The sequence below is a fragment of the Podarcis liolepis genome (genome assembly GCF_965112155.1).
Source record: "Podarcis liolepis genome assembly, chromosome: 1".
In the NCBI taxonomy this organism is placed as follows: domain Eukaryota; kingdom Metazoa; phylum Chordata; class Lepidosauria; order Squamata; family Lacertidae; genus Podarcis; species Podarcis liolepis.
In genome coordinates this window covers 119,877,144-119,884,077 of record NC_139554.1, presented here as the reverse complement: position 1 = coordinate 119,884,077, position 6,934 = coordinate 119,877,144, and positions in this window count along the sequence as shown.

Below are 6,934 nucleotides of genomic sequence, written 5' to 3'. Positions count from 1 at the left end.
ACCCATCTATGCCACCTCAAGTTTCGGGGAGGATGCTAATGTAATAAATATCTAATATTAATTAATTTATTAAATGTATACACTTCCCTTCAGCTGAAGGTCTTATTGTAATCTTATATACCACCTCGGCCTGAAACCACATGACAGCATTTACCTCACAACATGTCAGTGTGTCAGAATTATTAATATTATTTGCATTTGTATTTGCTAGGTGCTGTATGCAAAAAAAGAGAGAAATGTCTCAAAGCAACTAAGCAAAATACAAACAGATAAAATAAATTTTAAAGCCAATTTTTAAAAAGAAGATGATGTACACTATAGTTTTCTTTTATGGGAAGGCTGCCTTATGGAGCAGAGGGCCTTCTCGGTAGTGGCGCCTACCCTGTGGAACGCCCTCCCATCAGATGTCAATGAAATAAACAACTATCTGACTTTTAGAAGACATCTGAAGGAAGTTTTTAATGTTTGATGTTTTATTGTGTTTTTAATATTCTGTTGGGAGCCGCCCAGAGTGGCTGGGGAAACCCAGCCAGATGGGCGGGGTATAAATAATGAATTATTATTATTATTATTATTATTATTATTATTATTATTATTATTTACCTAATATCACCAAGTATATGTCCTTAGTCAGAGCTAACAATCTGTCTCCCAGGTCCACAACTACTTTCTTTAGTCGCATCCACACCATTATTTTAAAACACATTTAACACACATTTAAAGCCCATGGTTTCCTCCCAATAATCTTGAGAACTGTAATTTACTCCTCACAGAATTACAATTCCCAGTACTCTTAACAAACTACAGCTCCCAAGTTTTCTTTCTTTCTTTCTTTCTTTCTTTCTTTCTTCTGAAGGGGATGTAACCATAGTTAAACTTCCCTTCTTGGAAATGATGCAAATTGTCTTCCCATGAACAAAAACAACAGCACTCACATGACAGCAGTCCATAAATTAAAGTGTGTGGCTTTTTTGTTACTAATGTGTTATCCTGCGCCCACAAACAAGGGATGGACCTTCCTTCCCAAGGAGGCCGGAATTCTTCCTTGGTTTCCTTTGAATTATTGAGGTTGATATAAATCGAAAGCCTTGCGGGTGTCTCATCGAAAGACCCACCCTGCTGCACTCACATGCCATTGCGGTGTACCAACGTTGTGCAAATAATAGTTGTCGCAAGACTCCTTACTGTACCTTGCTTGCGCTAAGCAAAACAGGAAGTTCACCTCGTCCAACTTCCAGCAATTGTCTCCTCCTTGGATGAAATCGAAATTGCAAATTGGAGGTTGCGAAGAGCTCATTGAACTCATGACCCAGCAGCGAGATGAGATAGGCATCTGGAAGACTCTCGGTGGTTCGAAAGACAAGAAACATGCTCCAGTGCTGAGATGGCAGATCTGTGGGAGGACTAGATCTGTACTGACCTAACGAGAATGTTTGCTGGATTTGCTAGGCTTCATAATGTATGAAACGAAACTGAGATATATCTACTGGGATGGAAGCCTCCTTCCCTGTGAAAATAATATCAAGATACCATTCCGGAGTGATTATACCATAATGTACTTCTGATGTGGGCACTGAGGCATGGGGACTAAAATGAATGATATAACCTTTCCTCATAGGGGAGATGCTCCATGCCCTTAATGATTTTTGGTTGCCCTTTTTTTATAATTATTTTTTTATTAATTTCCTTCTTTTTTATAACAAATTGACTTCAAATTCAAATTTAAACATATTATTTTTAACAAATGACCTTCCCAATTCACTACATTGTTACCTTATATATTAACTTCCCACCCTTCCTCCATGGTATTTTTGTTCCCGCCCTTTTCTACTGCCTCATATATCATATCATACCTGTCCAAAAATCCCTCTCATAACATTATTTTTATTTACATCCACTGTTGATAACCCAACTCCTGCTCGCGATTTCCTTAAATTAAAATACTTTTGCAGATCATCCAGAAAAGCCTTGCTTGCCTTCTTCTGAACCTTTTCAAGCTCTATATAATATCCTTTCTGAGGTGAGCTGGCCAGAACGGTACACTGTATTCCAAGCGTGCTCACAATAACAATTAAATGGCAGCTTTTGAGTCCTCAAAATGGAAAGAAAGCTCATGAATGGGACAATGACTCCCAGCACAGGATGGTGTGATTTAGGTTAGTATAATACGCAAGCCATTTGAATGTGTGAGTTGCCTTAATGTGCAGCTTGAGAATGTATAGCTCACACAGGAAGCAAACACCTTACACCCCACCAAAATGCTGTGAGGAAAGTTTGACCCCATTCAGTCATCCCAAACTTGGTTGTGGATTACAGTGCAGCTCCAGATTGGTTCAGACACTTCTCCAGATTTAGCAGGACATATTTTCCATCAAAATGTGTGTAAAATGCTTATTTCATGGAGGAAAGCACTGAGGAAAAAATGCACACAATAATGAGTATAACAAAGTGAATTTCTCATACATTTTTTTTAAATGCACAAAATGGGGCTGAACATACCAAAATGAAACAGGACTGACCTGTCTCTTTACAGTGGCACAAAATGTACACAACTTTTCGAAATGGTTAATACGATCCCAGTCCTAGAGAAAAAGATTGCGAACATGTGTGGGTTTGTTTTATTTAAATATGATACTGAATTCCCGTCACAATATTTAGCGTTGTTCAGCAGCGGCGTAGCGTGGGTTGTCAGCACCCGGGGCAAGGCAAGTAATTTGCGCCCCCTAACCCGGGGCAAGGCAAGTAATTTGCGCCTCCTAACCCCTAACCTGCCGCCGCTGCCAGCTTCTTCTTGCTGCTGCCTGGTCTGGTCTGGTGTGGTTCTCTCCCACGCTCAGCGCTGCGCTGGGCGGCCGCTGCACTGTCCCTCCCCCAGATAGTCCCTCGCTCTCTCTCCGCACCGCACGCCTGGCACCCACCCCCTCCACAGTGGGCGGCGACCCAGCGGCTCGGATCGGATTCGCACAGCCAGCACTGCAGTGAGAGAGAGAGAGTGAGTGAGCCAGGTAGGGGCAGAGAGCTGCGAGTGCGAGTGCACCCCCCAGATGTTGCGCCCGGTGCAGCCGGCCCCCCCTGCACCCCCCACGCTACGCCACTGTTGTTCAGTACCGATAGAGATGTTGATTAAGCACTGCTTTCCTACCAATGCTAAAGTTCTTTAGCAGGGAAGGTGCTTCTCATGGCAAATAACATTTGTGTGATTCATCAATAGTAAATGTAGGTGCCAGCTTAATGGCAGAAATGTTTTAAACAAGAGCTTCCCTAAGCAGAGCAAATTAGTGGTCCATACGCTTTTGTAGCTGTGCCTCTAGCAATGACCTATAAACCTAATTTGGCAGAAGATGCCCTTCCACAAATGATGCCAGCTTAGCAATATCATGCTGAAGAAATATAATATAACACCTGCCCCTCCTTATTAAGAATTACTTTGGCAGAACACTAAAAAGTGGAACTCGCTGGAATATGGCCCTAATCACATCTTGTTTAACGTGCTTTCTGTGTAGTACTGCAACCACCACCAGATTTCTAGAACCTTTTAATGAGGGTGAAAGAGGAGAGCTCAAAACATCAACATCAAAAAAACTAAGATCATGGCCACTGGTCCCATCACCTCCTGGCAAATAGAAGGGGAAGAACTGGAGACAGTGAGAGATTTTACTTTCTTGGGCTCCATGATCACTGCAGATGGTGACAGCAGTCACGAAATTAAAAGATGCCTGCTTCTTGGGAGAAAAGCAATGACAAACCTAGACAGCATCTTAAAAAGCAGAGACATCACCTTGCCAACAAAGGTCCGTATAGTTAAATCTATGGTTTTCCCAGTAGTGCTGTATGGAAGTGAGAGCTGGACAATAAAGAAGGCTGATCGCCGAAGAATTGATGCTTTTGAATTATTGTGCTGGAGGAGACTCTTGAGAGTCCCATGGACTGCAAGAAGATCAAACCTATCCATTCTAAAGGAAATCAGCCCTGAGTGCTCACTGGAAGGACAGATCCTGAAGCTGAGGCTCCGATACTTTGGCCACCTCATGAGAAGAGAAGACTCCCTGGAAAAGACCCTGATGTTGGGGAAGATGGAGGGCACAAGGAGAAGGGGACGACAGAGGACGAGATGGTTGGACAGTATTCTTGAAGCTACCAGCATGAGTTTGACCAAACTGCGGGAGGCAGTGGAAGACAGGAGTGCCTGGTGTGCTCTGGTCCATGGGGTCATGAAGAGTCGGAGACGACTAAACGACTAAACAACCATAATTTTTCTAGAAAAAGAGGTGCCAGAACTCACTATGAACACTTCCCTTGTTCTCTTATAATGGCAATGGCACCCACTTGAGAGGTGCCAGAACTGAGTTCCAGCGGGTTCCGACTTTAAAAAAAAAAGCCCTGCATCTAGTCTAATCTCTTGCTCAAGGTAGGATGCAACTACAGCTTCCCTGACGGCTGGCCATCCAACTTCTGCTTGAATTACCTCTCAAGGCAGTCTGTGACCCACTGCCAGGCAGCTTTCACTATTAGAAAGTATCTCCAAAAAAGCTGCTTCCTTGCAGTGTACACACGCTCCACGTTTTGTGCTCTAGAGCAACTGACAACAAGTCTGCTCCATCTCCTGGAGGTCTTCGGACATATGAAGACACCATAATCATCTCTTGTCAGGCCTCAATTTCCCCAGCTATTTTGATCATTCTTTATAGGTCATCTCTGGCTCATGAAAAATGATGCCCCGATAAATTTCTTACACTCTTAGGCGCCACTTCCAGATTCTTTGTTATTTTGACACATTGACATACAGTATATGACCTTATCGCACATTAGAAACTGCAGACTTCATTTTCTTTCATAAGTACCAGTTTTCCCTTATTTTATTCTCACGACGGATGCTAAAATTGTGACCTGCATGTTCAAACACGAATATACCACCATCCCAAGCACATTAACTGGTACAAGAAGACAGTGATTTCAGTGGCACTAGCCTACTAACAAGTGTGCTTAAGGCTGCGGGCTTCTCTAATGGGTCCATGCAGGGCCTTCCTTGCTAGAATGGATTGACACATTTCGAGGTGAGGCATCCATGGAGAATCCATCACTTCCCATGACCAAAGTGAAAGTCTAGAACTCTGTTGCCAAACCAAAGAATCTGTGTGGTTTAAGGTTGATGAATTACAAGTATCAGAAAGGTGCATGTGAGCGTCCTGATCAGAGATGGGACAATTCCAAGACCCAGGCCTGATCTACAGTGGTGCCTCGCAAGACGAAAAGAATCAGTTCTGTGATTCTCTTCGTCTAGCGGTTTTTTCATTTTGCGAAGCAAGCCCATTGACGGATTAGCGGATTAGCGGTATTAGCGGCTTTTAGCGGCTTATCAGCTTATCGGATCAGCTGATAAGTGCCTTAGCGGCTTAGAAAAAGGGGGGGAAGGGAAAAAACCCGCAGGAATTCGCAAGACATTTTCGTCTTGCGAAGCAAGCCCATAGGAGATTCGTTTTGCGAAGCACCTCCAAAACGGAAAACTCTTTCGTCTAGCGAGTTTTCCGTCTTGCGAGGCATTCGTCTTGCGGGGCACCACTGTACATGCATCTTATCATTGGCAGGGCCCAAAGGGTCATCCAAGGAAACCAAAACTTGAGTAAAAATCATTTTGTTCATGTGTGTGCTTTGACTCTGCAGCTGACTTCTCTTTCTGTGCCTTGCTTCTTTTCTGTTTTTCTGTATGTCTAGGGAAAGGGCTTCGCTAAGTCCTTTTTCTTGTGGGCATATGTTTATAATACATGCACCCATTGCACCAGGACTAAGTTTCAGAAGGGGGAAAGACAGCAGAGGCGGCATTGCCTTAACCTTGTTCTTTCCCATTTTATTAAACTGAACTGTGTTGCACAAGAAATGATCTCTCATGAACTCTCAAACTGAGGTCAGAGGACAAGGATCCAGAGTTCACGCTAAGGGTGGCCAAATTCTGTGTGACTGCCACAAAACTTAGGGAACAAGCTGTGCTACCATAATGACTAAGGCCTTAAATGACAATTTTAGGTTATATTTTAACCCTAACCCTGTTATACCTAATTGCAAATTCAAATGTGTCCCTATGGAGTTTTATGACTTCCCTGATATTGTATGTGAGCTGGAACTGGTCAGTGACCGAAATTCATCCATTCTCAAAATGAGGAATTATACTGCATCTTGAACAGCCAGAATTTCTGCCTGGGAAAGGCTGTTGTTACAAGTGCTTTTCTCTTAGAAAAAGAAGGGCCGGTACTCACCATGAAGTTGTTACAGTAAGTGCCACATTTTTAACCAGTGCTCTCCTTCTCGAAAAAACAAACAGGCGACAGTCCTGCGTTCCCTTGAGTACCCCCACACAAAAAAGGCACTGGTTGTTAGTGATTATAGAAAACACATGCATTTTTCTGTACTGTCTCTTCCCATATTGCAGAACTAGGGTTATCTCTTGGGCATTTACTCTTTTGTGTGTTCCCATTATTTGGGGAAAACTAGGACCCCTTTCAACAGAATAGTTGCTCATCACCAAGTGCCACTGAACTGCCTAGAAAAGGCACCAAATCTCCTTGGTGAGAAACATTTACACTGTGCACTTACTGTATTTTTCCCATGTATAAGACAATATTTTTTCCTTAGAAATAATAGGCAAAAAATTCGGGTCGTCTTATACACAGATAGCAGAGGGGGGGACGGGCGATTGGTGTCAGCAGCCAGCAGGAGACTGGCAGCGGCGATTGGGCATGTGATTGGTTGCTGTGGCAAGACCTGCTGACGACTGACCTGGGGCTGCAGCAATTGGGCGGGCTATTTACGGCAGCGGCGAGACGTGTGTGCAATCGGCTGTGGTTGCATCTAGCATGCAGGTGGGCCTTTGGCAGCAAGCGTGCAGACGATTATTGGCTGCGGTGATGCATGCAAGTTGCATTGTCGGGCAGGCTGTAGA